Below are 19,015 nucleotides of genomic sequence, written 5' to 3' on the forward strand. Positions count from 1 at the left end.
TTCGATATAAACATATCTTTAAATATACAAAGCTTCTTTCATATCCAACACTTTTGTTTGAGGGAGCTTGTTTAATAAAGTCTGCATTTTAAAACACGAGTACGATGTTTAATAGGTGTGAGTAAAGCAGGCAGGTTTCCTTTACGAACGGCTACGGTTGTGGTGGTTGCCCCAGCATTGCCCATGACCTTTGGAGCTGCCACCAGTGGCCAGCTGTAATTTATCAACATCTAAACTTTCCCCCGTGCTCGGTCAAACACATGTGGGAGAGCGGCCACTGACATTAAAACTCAATTAGCGAGGCCACTTTCTAAATAATACATTAGCAAAGTGCATTAGCTGCACATCGTCTGGTGCCCAGAGCACAGTTCTTGCACTACATCTCAATATGTCAGGGCTGCAACTGTCTGCAGCTAATGTGTAGGAGTCGGGGGACATTTGTATGGAGATGAGCTCCAGCAATTAGAACATTGTCGCTTCACACGGACGAGAAAGTTCTTGTTGGCCTGGATATTTAATGTTTTGCCCAACTGTTCGTGGACTTGCTTACAAGTCTCATGTTAATATAAGAAAGCACACATTATAGCAATAAAGGACACATTTATTTCTTCAGTGGTTAATCTTGCATAAACACTATCTCATGGTGCACAATGACTCCTTACATTAAACGTGCTGAAGATTAGCAATGCTAGCTGTGTGCCTCCGTAGATGGCGTTGCCGGACTGTCGGTCCACCAGATATACATTGTGCACGGAGGATGGGTCCCCCTGACCTTTCCTTTAGGTGGCATCACCAGGTGAAATTCTTTACTTATCCACGGAAATATCTCAACATCTGGAGAATGTATTGGCACATAATCTTGTAAATACATTAGTTGTATCCTAATGACTTTGATGAGCCCTGAACCATGAGGTGTACATTTTAGTTTTGACTGAAATGTCTCTGCAACTATAAGATGGATTGTCATGAAGTTTTGCTACAGACAATCTGTACTATTTAGTCCCACACTTTGGTTCATGACCGATACCTGCAGAACTTGACACATTCCTGCTCAGATGCTAATCCACGACGTGGACCATGGTAAATATTATAACTGCTAAACATCAGCATGTTGGCATGCTGACTGAAGCATTCAGCTCAGCGCACTGCTGTGCTTAACTGCAGCCTCACAGAGCAGCTATGGCTGTAGACTCTCGAATAGTGGATTGTCATTGGTTATTCTCGGATAAAGGCTGTCCAACACAGCACAATACCCTCCTTTTAATACAACTTTTTAGTTTCGTCACTTAGATTAGTTTTTGAATTCTACTTTAGTGTTTTCTACTGGCAGTGAGACCGGCGGCTGAAGCTAACAGCAAAACATGGGGATGTTAAACTGAGACAATATTTTCCATCCTTGGATTTATGCATAACCCTACTGTAGCCATAATCCCCACATTACAGAATGTGCCGTGTTTATACACTACCATATTGGTAACATTATGAAATAGAAACTGCTCTCAAAATAAATGCATCCGCTCGTGGCACAATCATGATACCATATCCATAACCTTTGAATTTGACTCTACATAATCCCATTTGGAAATGCTACCGCCGGACAGGGCTACACCATCTGCCACAGTGCAAACACAATACCACAAATACTATAAATAGATCACACAGGGCCTTATCCTTTATCCACACAAAAAGATGCTCTCTGTATTTATTCAGAGGAGAGAAATGTGCTAATCTGGCTTTGTTTCACTTAGAGGCCTCATTTGTCATCCCATTGCTCTGTCTGTGGGTAATGACTCTCTGGCTCAAAAGCACCACCAACTGTTAACATAGCTCATTGTAATGCACTGCCTCACCTGGGTTGTAGCCCTTTTCGAACCATGTTAAAGTGTAAATAGATGAGATGCAAGTGAAATGAATTGTTCTTTAGAATCCCAGCTATGGCGGAGAACAGTTGCAATCATGAGCTGTATTTGCATTTGCAAGTGATTGCCTTTAAGCCAGTTTTTCTGTCAACACCAACCAGGACATGAAGGTCCCTGCCAAGAACAATGAAAGCTCTGGGTTTTTGAATCCACAAAAAATATTGGAAGGCATTGTTGAGGGATAAACACTCTCAGCCAAAGTGGGTTGGACGTTTTCCTTGTGTTCCTGGCAGAGCCTTCAGCGTCTGCAGCTGTCAGTGGTGTGGTTTTTCTCAGGCCGCTCTGGATCTCAGGCTGACTTTTTACTGGCTGTGTTATCTTTGTGATGACAGTTGAGACTGATCTTCATCCACCCTCAATCAATATGGTCCAGAATGTGTGGTTTTCTATCGCTCTCTCACTCTCTTTATCATGCTGCTTAAACTCCCAGTCTCCTCTTTACTTTTAGGTTGTGAGCTTTTAATTGTGCTGTTATGGGGTCCATACACCACTACAAAATGATTTAGAAGTCATGTCCAGAGTTTTACATTAACTGACATTATTAATGCAAATCAGCAATCTGCATCACTGCACACAGCACCAGCTTCCACCATTTCTACTTCACTCACCACTCTCAGCCATCAATTTACCAGAATTATGCAAAGTATTACCTCTCATCATGTCTTGTCTTCTGTTATTTTACTACAGGACTGAGATTCAAATCAGGAAAAGATGCTTTGCAGAAAGAAGCCACACAGTGAGTTTCGAGTGTTTTTGGAGAGAAAACGGCTTTGTGCTCAATGTTCCAGGGCCCAAAAAATAGCTTTTAGAAATGGATGCCAGGCTGGCAGCCAGCCACCATCTTTTGGTTGCGAGTGCCGCTGGCCAGGCTGAGTTTGTTGTATTGGAGGACAGAGAGCGTAGCTTAGTGTTACCTAAAAGATTTTCAGTGTGATGGCTGAATATTTTGATGATCTCGACAATGTGGATGAGGTCTTTGAATTCGCTGGCCACCAGTATATATTTTGCGTCAGTATACGAATTAAAAGCTCCTCGAGAAAAAATAGCAGACGAGGAGAGAGAGAGAGAGAGAGAGAGAGAGAGAGAGTGTGTGTGTGTGTGTGTGTGGGGGGGGGCACCGCATCAAGTGTATACCATTTATGGTGTGAGAGATTAGCGAAACTTTTTTGTGTTCATGCTAAGGTGGCACATTTTGGACACGCCCTTAGTCATCAAGATGTGTTATTTATTTTTAACTGTGAAAGCCAAAGCTTTGCCAGACGTTGAAATGGACCGCGTTAGGTCTTGCTAAATTAAACGGTTGAATGAAATGGAAATTGAAGGCACATTGTCGGATATTAAGGCATATTGTCAGATGCATCACACTGAAATTAAGCAGACCCTCATTAAACCACTTTGGCATTTGAAACATTTTCTTATCTTCAAGAAGCAAAGCTGTGGGCAGTAAAAACAGCTCAACCTAATGTGCTGTGTTTTGTGTTTCAATGCGTTTGATGTGGCTTGTCTGTGATAAAGGCTAATAAAATGTGCCGTGTAGTCCCAGAATAAGTCACTTAATTATAATTTCCCAAAGTAAAATCGTGTTCTCTGTTGTTGTTTAGCAAATACAAGCTAAGCTGATATGTACAAGGTCAGAATACCGGGAAGGCTTTGACTTTCCAACATTCAGAAGAAATGACTCAAGTTGTGGTGTCGGTGTAAACATACATCAGGGACAGTATCAGTCGTTTTTATTTGCTTTGCCTTTTTTCCCTTTCTCTTTTAGTGCTATCGTGGTTTAGTTGGTAATTCCCCTTTTATCATGGCTGAGAAGAACACCAGTTGGGGCAGACGGGAGACTCCTGTTTGCTTTCCTCTGCAGTATACTGTTTTAACATCCCTATTCAGTACTGTCATGTTGCTTATAGCCCCCTTATCCATCTTCCAGGCTGGCCTATCTTACAGCGTAGGGCAGGATCATAAGTTATTTGCCCAGATAACACTGCCATAGCTGTCCTGACCAAATGCATAAACTAGGTGTATATGGCTATGTGGTATTAATGTTTAACTCACTTCTTGGAAACCATCAATAAAGGCCCTCTGCACCTTTTCCCTTTCCCTAAGTTGTCATGACGATGCTGACATTCGGGACGGTATTATCAGCTGTAACCGCCGTACGAGCACAGTGCAGAGCGGGGGCCATGAGCTAACAACCCTTTTAAAGATTGTTGTTTTGAATTACGCCTGCACAGTATTTCCCACTGTTATTGGGTTTGTGGTGCTTACAGATCCTCCAAACCTTTCTTCCAAGTACATCATTTTGTCAGATGTGGTGTTCTTCATTAGGACCTTACATTTAGGCTGAGGAACATGTGCATTTTTCTTTAAAAGCTAGTTTACACCCTTATTAATTTCACCACAGCTTTTGCAAGTTTCAAATTCTGCACGGAGCAAAGGGACATGCATGGCGTGCATCTTTGAGCTTGAGATTTCCCTTGACCAGGCAGTGATCTTAGTTTTACATGTTGAAAATTTAACCCCCAATTAGAGCATTGTTATTTTCTTCCTGTTGAAATACACTAGTCTATTTCAAGACGCTGTATTTGAAAGCATGTGGCTATTAGGGCCCGAGTTGACCTTAGATGGATAATATACACGTGTGGAGGAGTCAAAGTATAATTGCGTCAGAAGGCGGCAGGAACAGTAGAATGTGGTGCGTTTTCAGTCGCTGGATGAAAACGAGTAGAAATGAGTCATGTATGAGTGGCGCTACTCACAGGCTGCCACAAGAGCTGTCCAAGTGGCTTTTCAAAAGAGACATAATTGCTTTCCTTTTCAACTGAGCTCACGCTGGTTACAAGAAAATAGCATACGGAGTCTTTTTCTCCTTTTTTTTGTCGAGCGTGTTTTAGAACCGTTTCTAGCGAACGTCACATTGAATGTGATTTGTAGAAATCACACAATAACCTCTAACTATTGACATTGACATGGCTTTCATGACAGATGGTGCTTTTTCTAATACAATGTACCTGCACATTTGAATACATTTAAAAAAAAAAAATGTTTTGAACATAAACACTGGAGCACATAAGATCTCTTTGAGGAAGAACCATTTTGGTCTTTTAGCACTGAGTTGTGTAAGATGCTTTGTTTCAAAGCTCTTATTATACATCTTAGCAAATGAAAGGAGCCATTTCCCTCTTTTCTACATCAGTCAGACATCACAGGCTTTATGTGAATGGATAAATGTTGTTTTCTTGATTGTAGAAGGTCACATCCGCTGCATGTGTACGTTGCTATTCGGTGATATGTTTTTTTTGTATTTTTTTTTTTTGAAAGAAAGCTACTACACCGACTGTTTTACAGACGCACGGTTTGGCATCGTAACCTCCATGTTTGCTCTGCATTACCTTTATTTGCTCAAACATTTTCTAACAATCAACACAGTAGCCTACTCCGCCCTCCATAGCACCTCCCCCTCTCTTCTGTGTCCTTTGTCTTTGGCCGTTTCTTTCCTATTTAGTTGTTGAATCTATAAACCATTTAATATGGCCAAGGACTTTTACTGTTCTGATAAGCTGCCGTGTCCTGCCAAAGCTAATGTTTGTCTAACATTTTATTGGCAGTGGCGGGTTGAAAACAGTAAGGTGGTGCGGCGTCATTGTCTTTAAAAAATAATAAAAGGACTCTGCCAACAATGAAATGTTAACTGGCAATGCTGTGTGCCAAACGAGAGGAATAATTGCCTCAGCTAATACGAACGATTGATATTTAACAGCTGCATTGTTTTCACTGACCAGGTTGTATTTGACAGAGGCCTTCACAAACACCTTGAAATTGAGGCTGGGGAATTTAATAGCTGGAGCAAATATATATTTGATGAAAGGCCTCGAGTATATTAAACATTTTGCACACCTCTGCACGGTAGTGGGGAGAAGTCTACCAATAAATGTTTTGAAAACTGCCCTATTTCATTTGGAAAAGGACCATCATCATTATTATTGACACCTCTTTGGAGTTGTTGGAAGTATTTTGTCCATAAGCAGATGTAGTTGTCATCAACTCACAATATAAGAACATTAGTCGTACCACTTTTAAATACAGAATACCACTAATTAGCTGCTGTTTACAACACTAAACATGGAGAAATACAAGATTCTAACCAATCTGTGACATCATCAAGCCTGACCCGCTAGAGAACTCTGTGTTCTTGTTTCTACAAAACCAAATGTTATTGGGATGTTTATGGCCCCTGGCGCACAGCTTAGTTCTCAGAATGTGGTCAGGGATCAAATGTTGCTCAAACACCAGAGATAGCACCTCAGTCACCTGCCAAGCAGAGTCAAGCTGCCTGTCTTTTTTAACCCAGGCTCTGTCTCTGTTGCCAACTTGGTGAAAGAGGGCCACAAACTAAAAGCTCCAGGAGAACCTCACTGTCCGGAGAGCCAGAAGAAAGTCAGACTGAGCTACGCAAGAGCACACCTGAACAAGCCAAAATCCATTCATGACTTCAAATGGAAATCTCAGGTTCCATTCAATAGGCAGTTGGAACCGTTTCAAAACTACGACTTCAACTGCAACTAATATGTTCCATTTTATTGAGTTTAATACACTTTTCTTAATGTATTCTTTCTGAATATTTCGCCTTTTCTGGTTCTGTTGAGTCTTTATTGCCAAATCGTAAAATAACTCTGAAATCATTTTTGATTTACAGTATTATGAAGTTCTGATTGACAAAATGAGTGAAATAAGTAATGTCATCAATTATTTGTCATTTTCAACTATTGTGGTGTTGTAATCAAGAAAGGCATTGACACAATATCAGCCAATACAGTATTTAAAAAAAATCTTCATTCAGAACTTCAGAGAAACGTGTTATAGTCTCACACAGACGTAAGTGTCTTTTAATGAATTGCTTCTCATTTTGGAATGGAACTCTATATTATACATATTCAACAACACACACACTAATCTCAGCAAAATCCTATAGATATTTGTTGAACCTCCTAATTTAAAATGTTGTTGTACCGTTCTGTGAATCTGGGGGGAATCATTATTGACATCATTCTCTTATGAATACTGAATATTCATCACCAGGAGATGGCAGTACTAACCATGGAAGAGGCTCACTTTGTGAGCTGATGTTGTGTACCTGTCCTGCCCCACCCCCTGCGCTGTTGCTCTCACATCTATATTAAAAACACACAGTGCCATATATCCCCTTGATCCGTCGGTATATCAGCCGCATTTTTCACGCTTGTCTGTTTTTATCCACATCAGCTTCCATTATACAGTATGTGGACACACTGAGTTGGCGTTACACTTCAGCACTAGACGCTGATTAACCTGTTCGTAAGCTTTTACGACCTGCTCTAGTGACGAGGATGACAGACCTATGGACAGTGAACTCCGCCTGTTGGCTATCAAAGACTGTAAACACAATCTGAACGAACACAAACTCAGGCTAATGTTTCACCAAGTTAAAGGAAATCCTCTTCAAGTCAGATCTGTTTTTTTCCCCCACAAAACCTCACTTTTCCATTCAGAAAATGTGCTTTACTAGATCATTGTGATTCTATTTTAATTTGATGAACTAATGAATACATTTTTCCTCACAAACAATGGAACTTGCAGCAGTTATTACATTCGTAGACGAGCTCTGTGGGGTTATTCTGTCTTTGTTGTTCAAGCCGTAACAACTTTGTCTTGCTCATGACGAACCAGAAACAAAGCAAATGCCGGATACTATATCCACACGTAGCATTAGTCAGTCCACACACCTCCGCATTTACAAAAGGCCAGAACAAAGAAAAACCAACAAGACAAAAAGCACTGACTCACTAAATGTTTAACTGTGAAAAGATGACATCAGTCCACACCCTCAGTCTTCACTGTTCTATCTTGGCTGCTACCAGAGGGGCGCTGGCCTTATTGCCAGACAGTTTTCCCTCACTGTTGTCCTAATACTAGTCAAACATTATTTTGAATGGCCAAACTCAATAGTGGCAGTGTTCGACCTGGCAGTGTAAATATTAGCAGAGCACACAGAGAAGCAGGAGTTGCTATGTGTGTCTCTGTGTGCTAAGTGTCGTCTCTCCGTCAGCTTTGTCCACACAGTACACAGCGGCAACAATACAGTTGTTGGACAAAAAGAAAAGGGAAGAAAAAACGAAACAAAGAGAAAGGAATTCAGGCTCATTCTAGCCAGTGGCGCTGCAAAGAAAGATATTCCATTTTTTTCTGTTATTAGGTGGGATTCTGTTGCGGTCAGAAGACATTCTTACCATTGTCTCTGCGATGTCTGTTTAGCCGTACACTTATTGTGACAGATCAACACAGCTGCGGAGCTTTGTTGGGAAAAGTCAGTGTGTTCTGCCAGCAGTCAGTCTCTTCCTAGAAGTCACCTAGCCTACATAAACAAGACCAGGTCTGCTGCTTTGTAAACACAAGCTCCCATTGCAGCGTCCGCACATCTGCTGTGCAACAAGTTCACTGAACATCAGTTCGACAGCAAAGTCAAGGACCCTCTAATCACTGATTCTACATTCGTACTCTGGGCTATGTTCTCTGGTCATTTGCCACGGCAAACATAGAAATGGCCGTGTTTACTCATCCCCGGGGAGAAGTTTGTTTAGTGGCACGTCAAACAGGTGTTAAAGGAAAAGGTCTACCTTGAATGATGACTGTCAGTATCCACAGTCATTGCCCCTTCATAACAATGACGCATTGGAAATCACTGAAAGGAAATTTGGTGCCAGAACTCATTTAGTATATTGTACCTATTGTCGTGTAATTGTTACTTAGATTATATTTGAGAATGCAATTATTACAAATAAAGTAACCAGAAACCTTGCAAACCTTTAGTCACTGACTTACTTTATTTCGTTACAATGTTTTGGTCGGTAGAACTTCACGTTTTGGTCAGTTGAACAGAGGTGTTGATTTAATTTACTTAAACTAAGACTAGAGCTATATGGTAAACATATCAGGCAATATTGGCTTATCCCAGATGTCCTGTACAGTCTACAGACATGCCAAAGATAAGTACAGTATATGTCAATATGTATGCCAATACATATCTTGGTAACAATTATTTAAATAAACAAATGTGACAGATCCTTACTAAAACATATTATGTATTGTGTTTATGGTTCTCATTTATTAAACACTCAAATATCAGCGTTGGCCTCACAAATCCAGTATCAGTTGAGCTATAATAAAAAACAGATTTGTTTTTGTAAGAACTGTCTAATTTCTTGCAAAGTGAAACATGTGATAGGATTGATGGTTGTTGTAATTATTTTAAATTTGTTCTTTTTTGTATTTGCCAAAGCTCACTCACATTCAGTAGAAGGATCATCACAGATTGAATGGGTACAAACAGCAATAATGAGTTTTTCTCTACGCTCTCTGTGGTGAGACACATAGAACTAGGGAATAAGACAAATGGACACATAGAACGAGGGAATTAGACAAATGGACAAATAGACTATATAGGGAATAAGTCAAATGGACAACTCTCATTGTGTTGTGTTGACCTGTTAACTTGCCATGATACCCCATACCTCTTCTACCATTCATATTATAGGAAGAATCACGGCTGTGGAGAACTTTGCTGTTCACTGTCAGTTGGAAGAAATATCGAGAGCAGCTGTGAAAATGTTTGCAGTTTTATCTCAGGAGAAATGGGCAGGAAGTACAAGCGTTCAGCTGGTTCAGATGCATTCTCTTGAAAATACTGTTTGTTCTGGGCACAGACACGAAACACCAATGTAAGTGATGGGCTAGGCAAGCAAATAAACAAACAGGCTAATATTGACTGGCGTTTTGTGTGTGTTTATATGTGCCAAATGTGCCTGCTGTTCATGCCAAACAAGACTTCTCCCACTTTTTGTATAGTTTTTTTTTCAATCAAAAGTTTTACATTTTACCAAAGCCCAAATTATGCCATCAGTTGATAATGTTATTGTTAATTAAATTGTATACAATATGGTTCTCAACAATATGGTTCTTTAATGTGTTATCGAGCATTACTACTAGGAGGTAATGCTGCTTTTAATCATATACAATAATCGGGTAATCGGCTTGTTGAGCTGCTACAGCCTGAGGAGTTTTACAACCAGACAAGGCTCATAAGGCCACTCCTGATACAGGTATTTTGCATTTATTTCACCCTCGGGGAGCTTCAGAAATGCTAGCCTGGTTTTGCTCTTTGCCACGGGCCCTCACCTGTCACTTTCTGTAGCTTCAGTTCTAGCCCCAGGCTTCCCACTTTAAACCTGTGCTGACACGCTGCATTGCTCATACATTTAGTAGTTCCAGCAGGTCAGTTTGAAGAAACTTTAACATTGGAGGACAGTACCAGTATCCTCTAGTCTGTCTCCCTCCCTCCCTCCCTACGCGTGAGCCTGGGTGTTCATCCGTCACTCTGTGTGGTGTATGTGCATGTGTATGTGGTCTGCATCTCCAAAGAGAGAGTGCCAGATATTGAGGCATGGCCTTGGGCTCATTCTCATGCAGGCCCATGGTGTGGAGCTGAGGCTACGAGATAATTGCTTCTCTGAGGAGTGGATGGCCTGGGAGCGTTCTTCATCTACTGGTGCCAGCCACCAAGCTGTCCATCATATGGGCCTGATGACTGACTGATTCTCTGAGGAGAAACAAAAGCTATTAGCATTGTATGTGCACAGCTGCTGCACAAGCATACAAAATTAACTTAAACATAACTTGCTTGCATACAAAGTGAGATGCGGGCACATCCACTGTCAACACTGTCCTTGTGTTTTTCTTCACTTCCTTTCCCATTATCATCCTCCCTCCCCCTCCTCCTCTTCCTGTGCTTTCTAATCTCACTTCACACCTGCTGTCACTGACATCCATGTTTCCCCTGAGAGAAGAGAGTGAAGCTTGAGTGAAGGGCTCAGGCTTGTTGTGGGAGGTGGAGAGGGGGAGACGGATTGAGCCTGTTTTATACCAGACCTCCCTGTGGCTCTTGTTTGGGCTTCAAAGATCCACCCACAGGGCGACATTGGTGCAGGATACAGCTAAAATAGGTGTGTGGTAATAATCATAGCGCTGTGAATTCTTAACAATCTTTAAATGTGTTAGAATGTATATCGACGAATACAAGAAGAAAGGCAGTTGGCTGCATAGTAGGATCTTCAGTGTTGAATCATTTGTAGAATATGCCTCTCGTATGTTCCCGGAGTTATTACTGCCTCTGAGATCATTGAAACTAAGATTAGACTCGTGTGAGGTGTCGAAGCCTCCAGCAGAGTCCTCCTCCTCCTGGTTGATTGGCATGAATTCGACACTTGTGTGTGTAATTCAGGTCCCTCTACAGGGTGTGGAGCTCTAATGAGGGGGACATTTGTGCTTGCTAAGCATGGTCAGATTTATGAACCAGCAAGGCGCTCCAGCTCTGCACTGACAACGGATATTAATATCAGGAGTCTCCAGGGGGACTGTATCACATGGGGAATTGAGACCCTCCCATTGTACATGGGTGGGTGGCTTCACAGGGAGGAAGCTTAAATGACGCATTTTACAAATCATGGTTCATTTCGTTGACCTTTTACTGTCGCTTTATATGTCCTACACTTTGACATGACAACTGTTATTGTCTCCTGTCAGCTCCTTCCTGTTCTTACGATGATGACCCTGCTCTACAGTGCTGGTGTTGAACCGCAGAATGAGGACAGTGACTAAGAAATAGTATTTTATGTTGCATGTATGGCACATACGCAATCCATTTATTCAGGCTGTTTTTCTTGCCAATTCCCATCCAGTGCATTGAATCATGCACCACCAGTCGCAAAGGGACTGCAATTTAGGGAATTGTTAATTTCATGCTTGAATAATGCAAATAACAGAAAATCTTCACTTGGCTAATTAGTACTAACAATAGGAATATATCGGTGTGCACAGATGTAACATACAGTATCTGCACAAGTTGAGGTATTTTAGAAGACATGAGAATAAGTGGGTTGTGAACAGTTTGCAAATCATTTTCCGATTTGGTCAAACTTGAAACTCCTTGAGCCCATTAGAAATGAATTATTCCCAGGTATTCCTACCGTCTTGTCTCCTATATTTTGATGGAAATTACTTGTTTTGAATTTCATTCTTTGATGTTAAAGTTCAGCTTACTTGTTGAAATCAGAAGCAATTTACGTTCTCATGAGAATTTAAGTGTGCTAATGGAAATTGCGTTGCTGCTTTTGCTGCACACATAACTGGCGAAGCGATCATACTTTGGGTGGAGTGTTTCCTTCCTTCTTAGTGGAGAGCTGGGTGGGTTTCATACAGGGCGAGTCTCTTCGATGTTATTCGCGGTTTTAACAGGAAGAGGGTGATTAAGTGTGCCTGTGTGCATATATTTTTTCTTTCTCACGTTTTCAGTTTTTCCTTGTTCTGTCTTTCAATGAAATTATTCTTTCCTGGAATGGTGTTTTGCATACACAGCGTCAGGACTCCAGTCTTATCCTTTGGTTTTCTTTGGATGGTTATTCTGAAATTTAAGGCGAAATGCCACAGGACCATATTTCCTTTGCAAATTAGGGTACGTCATGAAAATGCCAGTGGTTTCACTTGATTCAGTGTATGGCTTTCCTTCGCAGCTGTTTTGACATGCTCTTGACACTGTCCTGTTTTCATATAACCATTTAAAAACCATTTTGTTGTCCACCCACTATGCATTTGAAGTTTTGTCTGGATTTGAACCAATCCTGACCTTTTTCTCAACCTCTTTCCTCACTATTCCTCAGGTGGCAATGAAAACGAGGTGTGGTGGAACATAACCTTAACTTTGAAAACACTGTCTTTACTTCTCTTGCAGCGTTATGAAGGAATAAAGGCATTTTTGAGAGCAATGTTGTTAAAGCTCTTATTCTTTAACTATGCGATTAGAAAGTTAGCAAAATAGTTTCCCTCAGATTCTAGAAGCTTTTGGTCCCGAGAGATTTTCAGTCAAACATCTCTTTACTGTTTCCATGTTATCTTAATTTCATTTGCTGTTAGCTTCTGTCTTACTCACTTTGGATACACAATGAACAACACAATGCATCTGTACCACTACCACAGACCCGGTTTTAAATACTTCGCCAGGTTTTTATATGTCCGTCTGTTTGAGGACGGATTTTGTCACCGTGATATCGTCACAACCGTACAAGATACAGTCACAAAACTCTACAGGTGTTTAGATGAGATCGAAATGATCGGCAAGGCCCGATGTGAATGTGGAGCAACAACCGCGAGGGCTTGGCTTTTAACTCGCCTTAGAAACTGAAGCTGTTTAAAATAGTTTGATACTTGATCTACAGGAAAGAAACTCAGAAGCCTGACTTTGTCATTGATGCCTATTGTGCATTGAGAAAGGTAGCGTAACCTGTGAGATGGTCAACTCTATCACTCTGTCAGGAACCCTCATCATTGCTGTTTTTGATGCATTTCTATGTTGTCAGTTGAGGATAAATGAGAAAACGTCTGCAGCACAGCAGGCTGTATTAAGGATTGACAAATTACAACCTAGACACAGTGAGTCACAACAAGATTAAGTCAACTCTGGATTCAAATTTAACAACCATAACATCCTATTTAGAATCCAAATTGTTGGTAGGAAAACACTAAAATGAGTTTAAGGAATTAACTGGCCAATGTTTAACATGTAATTTGAACAATAACATGATCTGCGTGAACAGGAATGTGGTAATTTCGTAGTATCTTCATGCCGATCAAAGGTCCTTTCTATTTCACAATGAATAGGATGCGACAGTTCCAGATCATTGAAACCAAGAAGAGAATTGGTATTTAGGTCTGTGGGCACAGGCGCACATTGGAGGCTCAATGTCTTAAAAGCAGACACTCGAGTCAATCTGAGCAGGAACAATAGAACAGCCCTTGCATTTTCATTCTACCCTCTTCAGCCAGGACAGAGCCATTAAGGAGCACTCTGGCTGTCAGCTGGATGAAGTTTTCTTCCCTGCGTCTCTCTGACAGGCGAAGATTTGTCCTCATGCTGAGAATTGGTTTGAGTCTTATAGTTCTTTTGTCCCCGAGATGACAGTTCTCCTAACAGCTCTGCTTTATCCCACACCTTGAACACCCAATGTCATCAAAACCACAATACTGCAGGCAGAGTGCAGCTTGATGTGAGCTGCACACAGTATGGTCTATCATCTATCTATCATATATCTATATCTATCTATCTATCTATCTATCTATCTATCTATCTATCTATCTATCTATCTATCTATCTATCTATCTATCTATCTATCTATCTATCTATCTATCTATCTATCTATCTATCTATCTATCTATCTATCTATCTATCTATCTATCTATCTATCTATCTATCTATCTATCTATCTATCTATCTATCTATCTATCTATCTATCTATCTCTCTCTCATACACATATATATGTATGTATGTATTATGGCATACAATGATGTTTGCAAATCCCTTTGGTATAATTTTCTTTACTGTCAAAAAAAACAGACGCTTCTTTTTCTATGAAACTGATACGGAGATGCTGTGTTGAGGTGACATATTGTAGTGCATAGCATATGGAATCATGAATATATTTCCACATATAGCTTTATCCTGAGATGACTTCTTCCAACTCCGTATCAGTTCAGTTGTCAAACTGTGAGTCATCCACCACCACCACCTTCGTTCAGCCCACCAATGTGTCGGTATCCACCGCGGTAGTAATGCGCTGGGTCAAAAAGTGACAATGTTATAAATAACTGGCAGAAACAGCGTGTGCAAAAGTCCACGTTCCCTTTTCAATTTCCAAATTATGAAAAAATAGATTACCTAGCCTACATCATGTAATAACATAAAATGGTTAATCAAATAATTCAGATTAGCATTATGAATGCAGTTTGATGTCCAATATTTCTAAATTGGTTATTTCTGTGATGTTACCATTGTCGTCTTTATGATGAAATTATTCAAAACATACATTTTGTGTCATATTTTGCGCCACGTGGGGACTTTTCGTCGCTGTCCACTGAAGTACACTGAATGGTTTCCCCTTGGAAATGGGTTCGCGGTGGTGCTGGTGAGGGCTGCCTCCTGTGTGACCAGCAATGCAGCAGTGGGGTTTTTTCTTCTCTCTTAAGTGTCACCTGACTCTGACTTATGGAGCCGTTTGCCTTCTCTTTTCCCAACTTGTAAAACCTCTGAGGGTTTTCTTTTCTTCTCCTGCATTGCAACATACCGGTGAATGTATGCGTGAATGTATGATGTACTGATCAATGTCACCCGCTGAACTCAGACGGATCCTGACGCATCTCGTCTTGCGAGACGTCGAAGTACGAGATGGTGTTTCTTTTTGTCAGTATCTCACTGTTTCTTTGTGAATTTGAGCCCCTGTTCATTTTCCCTGAAGAACTGTAATCATTTCTTCTGATGTCAGCGGGGCTCTCTTTATTCCAGGCAAGGCTGCGTGCGCCCTTTTCATTATAACAACTCTCTGAAAACCCTTTACTGTGAGCTACTGGGGGCATTACTGCTAAACAAGACCTGTCTCAGGTAACAATGAGTTTTCAAGCAGTCCTGATTCAACCTCTGATTCATTTGGCATCAATGGCTATGGCTGTTTAGCATGGAGTGAACATATCAAACCCTTTTAAATGTAGAAATAGCACAATGGAAAATGTTGAAAGCTTTGAATTAATAGATATCATTTTTGAAGTTGAAGTAGTAAAAGAAAAGCACTCATTGTGACCAGTCTCATTAAATCTGTCAATTCATGATATTTTATGAGCTTGTACTTTTGCTATATACATACCTCATTTACATACATACCATTTTCCAACTTTGTATAGAAACTGTAAATGAAATGGCATTCAGATAGGAATGCCACACACGTAGTAGGGGTGGGAATCGCCAGAGATCTCACGATACGATATTATCACGATACTTGGGTCACGATACGTTATTATCACGATACTTTGATATTATCACGATACTGCGATATTATCACGATACTTTCTCGATACTGCGATATTCTGAGTATTGTGATGACATATATTGCGATTTATTACTTTTTTCAACTTCAAATTATGTCCCCAAAGGAAAACTGTGTCAACAACATGTTTTATCTGAGTTCTTTCTCTGATGTCTCCATCTTTGTTTCGACCAACTTCCTACCAATCACGCACGCAGACCCGGCACCTCTGCTGACCTCACCAGAAAACAACTCAGCACCATCGAGTGGACTGAAAAAGAAATTGATTTTATTTATTTATTTATTTTTTAATAGTTTATGTAATAAAAGATACTTGGCGTCCGTGTATCGACATAATATCGGCACGCAAAATATCGCGATACTATGCTGTATCGATTTCCCCCCCGACCCGTAACACGTAGGGGAATTCAAGTGGCTTTTACATGGATTAGTATTCATTAGTTTAGCTCATTGTCATCAGGCAACTAGGAAAGAGCGGCAGCATCTTCTGGTCTCCATTCAGCAACATGGGAGATTGGAGGACTGAGAGGAATACACACAGGAAGATAGCAGGCATTCAGATATCTGTGGATTATAAGAAATCCCTCTTATAATACCAATTATAAGGAGAGAGAGGAGAGAGCTGACAGGGACTGGAAGAAATTTATTTTTCACTGTAAAATGATCCCTTCCCCCGGTGAAGCGGTGCATATTGCTGCTAGTCGGGGGGCGGGCTAGGTTAATATGGGCACCAAAGTGCATCTAAGCATTAATTTAATGGTGTATAAACATCACTGAATTGAGTCAGAGGAAATATATTTCAGTGTATTTGCATGGATCAGATAGTATGTACAGCGCGTGTGTGTTTGTGTCTTGTGAGTCATGTAGCTCTGTTAGGTTTCAACAGTTTCCCTGAGCTCAGCTGAGCGTTTTAGCGTGTTTCAGCTCATTGTTTAGGTTATCCGGCCTGTAACTTCACTGTTATTAACACCGTCATTGGCGTTTTCAGCAACAGCGGGCAGTGTTTCAAACCCAAAAGCCCTATACACCCACTGTTCGCTATTTGCTCAGCATCAAATAGCAAACAAATGAACTGAGCCACTCCAACCACAGACCTTGAAAAAAACGAAAAACCTAAAAGTAAGATCTCCATAACTATATATTCCCATACTGGTTTGAGGAAGAACTTGTGCTTTGACAAGTCCTTGCAGCAGCACTTGTTATTTGCAGATAACATTTTCCTGCAGGTGTAAGAGAAAGAGGTAGTTAGTCTGGTGAAATGTGCCGGCTCTTGCCTATCTAATTATGTAATTTACTTCACCTCTATGTTCAGTCCTGTCACGTCAGAATCGCATGTAACCATCAAATATAACCACGGGTTACCCAAAGCAGGGAAGGCCCCTCTCATTACTGTCACAACCCATCGCTTCCTGCCCTCCCAATCCTGCTTCTCTCCGCCCAGGAGAAACGAACTACAGAAGCTTTTTACAGGAGAGCTGTGCAACAGCAGCATACTTTATATTTGCTAGAGATGCACGATACCACAAGTACTACAACATTAGTACTTACATTTGAGTACTTCTGAATACAGAAGGTCAGTGCAGCAGTGTTGTTGCTAACTTCGTGGCAAACTTCCTTTACTTTAATCCTCAGCTGGTTGACAAGCAAGAACATGAACTCAGCTTGGGTCTCCTCACAGGCCTTAGGTAGCATTTATTCACCAACAACTCAACTGTAAACACTATAACGTCACTGATATATTCAGTACCACACACGCGCTCCCTCTCTCGACTGGACACTTGCTAACGTTATGCCAGGCTTGCAAACACTGGCGGAAAACCCGACAGAGTGTGTCAGGCAGACACACAGCTGACAAGCTCGCAGCTAAACGAATTGAGGCGGTGGAGAATAAAGCTGCTGCATATGTCCTCGACAATGCAAGCAGCATTGTGGCTGCTAACTCTTCTGGACGGGCAAACTGAAGACTGCCTTTTTGAATGGATTTCACCTGTTTAAGCTGGGCGGCTTATTAGGCTGAACTGATTAGAGCTTTACGTCACGTTACATCAGTATTGGTGCATCCCTTGCATATAGTTGAGACTTCCCAACATTGTGAATATAAAGTATTCCTTGCAGAGCAGCAAAGAAAAAGTAATTTAACATCACATTTTGAATAGAATGTTGCGTCTGAGTTTTTGCATACAAAGAACCTCAAAGAAAGACATATTTTACAATCCTTTAACAAACTGGGAACCTCCCGTTTTGGAAAGTTCTTCCCACCTGTCCTTTCACCTTCCATTAAATGGCTTTCAGGAACTCAAGCCTAGACTTGCTACCAATGTTGGGTATCGAGAACAGTACGATAAAAGTCCAAGTTTTATCAATCCATGTTTTTAAAGTCAGTACAAGCCATATCCATTAATTAACTGCCAAACCAAGAATTTCATCAGGAGGTTATACAGTCAAATAGGTAATCCAAGCTGACAAAACAAATGTAAATGAATCTGGAAGGACCACAAAGTTCTAACAAACATTGGTTTTTTTGACTGAAAAAGTATTCATTCAAGTGATTCACCAACCTTTTTCCTTGGAGTAATGACGAATGAGATCTTTTGTATTCTGAAACTCCAGTACACCTGGCATTAACATGCATCCTTGATGATCATATGGTGCCTAAATAGAGCATAAACACATCACAAATGAGTGCAAATACTCCCATGATACACGATTTAGTACGCTGACATTTTAAATAGGACAAAATATTTTACAAGCATTACTTTATAGAAATGTGTGTATGCGTGCCCATAAGCGTGCATTAGAGTGTGAGAGAGATGGATACAGTGAGTCGGCCTGTACCTTTTGTTGATGCAATTTCTGCAATATTAAGCTGAAGCTTTTAAGCCACAAAAATGGTATTTGAGACGGCCTTAGTCCACACGCCAAGCCTTGAAACCTGGCTTTGTATCCTGTAGAAAATAAAAATGTTCCACCAAATTGAATAGCAGTTTCAGAACAACATGTCCTTCCATTACTATACACATCAACTCACTTTGAGTCAGATGAGGCCACAGCTCTCCATGAACACCGCTCACCTCTGACGGACACACACACTGCTACACATAAGCACGATCCCACATCTGGAATATGGCTTATTGTTAAAT

The sequence above is a fragment of the Melanostigma gelatinosum genome, assembly GCF_949748355.1.
Source record: "Melanostigma gelatinosum genome assembly, chromosome: 2".
Classification (NCBI taxonomy): Eukaryota; Metazoa; Chordata; class Actinopteri; order Perciformes; family Zoarcidae; genus Melanostigma; species Melanostigma gelatinosum.